Below are 2500 nucleotides of genomic sequence, written 5' to 3'. Positions count from 1 at the left end.
GATTGTTATATCCTGCAGACCACTCGGACTGCAAGCAATCAACTCTCCGTGGGTTGGACCAAGAGATTAGAAAGGCGGTAAAAGGATGGCTCCACCTTCCCGCTTCAACTTGTGATGGACTGTTATATGCCAGAGCCCGAGACGGAGGCCTTGCCATCTTGAAACTGGAAAAAACAATCCCTTCGGTTCAAGTTAGAAGGCTGCAACGTATAGCAAACTCGTCCGATGCTATCACCCGTAATATTGTGTCCTCGCATGGTATGGAGGAAGAATACCGTAATTTGTGGGTACGAGCAGGGGGTGACAGTGATGCAATCCCAACATTCGTTCTCAGGGACTCGGTGTCAAAAGAACCTGTATATCCGAGACCCTGCGATTGGAGGGAGCATGAATTTCAGAGATGGTGCGAAAAGCCGGTTCAAGGAAGGGGCATTGTAAACTTTGCGCATGATAGAATCAGTAATGCTTGGTTGAGGCCATGGTGCGGCTTTAAACAATGCTTCTTTATCGCAGCACTACAACTAAGGGCAAATATTTACCCAACAAGAGAAAGCTTGAACAGAGGCAGAGATGGGGCCTTACGTTCCTGCAGGAAATGCTCTGCCAGACTCGAGTCCCTTTCGCACATTCTCGGTCAATGTCCTGCAGTACAGAAAGCAAGAATTGCGCGACACAACAAGATCAGTAACATTCTGGCAGACGAAGCGGCTAGATTGGGCTGGTCTGTATACAAAGAGCCACGGTTCATATCCGAGACGGGAGAGATGAGAAAGCCTGACCTCGTGTTTGCAAAAGATGAGGAGGCGGTTGTGATCGATGTCACCGTCCGTTTTGAGCTTTCAAAGAATACCTTGTCAGATGCTGCCTCGCACAAAGTTTCGTACTATACCCCTCTTGGTGATCAAGTCAAAGTGCTGACGAAGGCTAGCAAGGTCACATTCTTTGGATTCCCGGTTGGGGCAAGAGGAAAGTGGCCCCTTGAGAATAACGAGGTACTTACCTCCCTGGGCCTGACCAAACCCAGAACGACATCACTGGCCAAGATGATTTCCCGCAGAACGCTGCTTTTCTCTCTTGATATTCTGAGAATGTTCTGTGGAAATTATGCGGTCTATGAACAGTCATAGACAACCTCCGAAACAAATAATAGTTTTGTTTTAAGATGTCATTTGTTTTAGATTGATTTTGTTATTTTCGAAGGTGAAGTCGGTTTTTATTTCATTTTACTATTTTCCACAATTTAGATTGTTATTTTCCAAGACGAAGTCTTGGTTCTTTTTTTTATTGTTAGTTTTTTTTTTTAACACGTCGTATTTGTTACTTTAGAGCTTAGAGGGGACTTTATTTTCGCCTTACTATTTTCTGCCTACAAAGAAGATTAAAAATAAGCTTTTTTCAAGATGGTTTTGTTATTTTCCAAGGTGAAGTCTTGGTATTCTTATTTTACTATTTTCCATAAAGAAGACCTTTCTTTTAGATTTTGTTATTTTCCAAGACGAAGACTTGGTATTTTTATTATATTGCTATTTTTTTACACGAAGCTTATTCAAGAGCACTTATATAGATTAGACTTTGTTATTTTAATTCTTTATTTTTGCACTACATCAGTTCGAGAGAAGACTACAAACCAGCTTTATTTAAGATGTTTTAGATTAGATTTTGTTATTTTCCAAGGTGAAGTCTTGGTTTTTTATTTTACTATTTTCCACAAAGAAGACTTTTCTTTTAGATTTTGTTATTTTCCAAGACGAAGACTTGGTATTTTTTTATTGCTATTTTTTTACACGAAGCCTATTCAAGAGCACTTATATAGATTAGACTTTGTTATTTTAATTCTTTATTTTTGGACTACATCAGTTCGAGAGTCCTGTAACTTACTATTTTCTGCCTACAAAGAAGATTACAAATAAGCTTTATTTAAGATGTTTTAGATTAGATTTTGTTATTTTCCAAGGTGAAGTCTTGGTTTTTTTTATTTTACTATTTTCCACAAAGAAGACTTCTTTTCTTTTAGATTTTGTTATTTTCCAAGACGAAGACTTGGTTTTTTTTATATTGCTATTTTTTTTTTTTTACACTGCTTTATTCAAGAGCGCTTATATAGATTAGACTTTGTTATTTTAATTCTTTATTTTTGGAATACATCAGTTTGAGAGTCCTGTAACGTACTATTTTCTGCCTACAAAGAAGACTACAGACAAGCTTTATTTAAGATGTTTTAGATTAGATTTTGTTATTTTCCAAGGTGAAGACTTGGTTTTTTTATTTTACTATTTTCCACAAAGAAGATTTTTCTTTTAGATTTTGTTATTTTCCAAGACGAAGACTTGGTATTTTTTTTTATTGCTAGTTTTTTTTATATGTTACTTCAGAGCATAGAGAGGACTTTATTTTTACCTTACTATTTTCTGCCTTCAAAGAAGATTAAAAATAAGCTTTATTCAACATTACTTATATAGATTAGACTTTGTTATTTTAATTCTTTATTTTTTGGAGTACA

Source organism: Petromyzon marinus, unplaced genomic scaffold (genome assembly GCF_048934315.1).
Source record: "Petromyzon marinus isolate PM22_M1 ecotype Great Lakes invasive population unplaced genomic scaffold, UKy_Petmar_22M1.pri1.0 PM_G_Scaffold_6, whole genome shotgun sequence".
In the NCBI taxonomy this organism is placed as follows: Eukaryota; Metazoa; Chordata; class Hyperoartia; order Petromyzontiformes; family Petromyzontidae; genus Petromyzon; species Petromyzon marinus.
Note: the sequence above shows the minus strand (reverse complement) of the source record.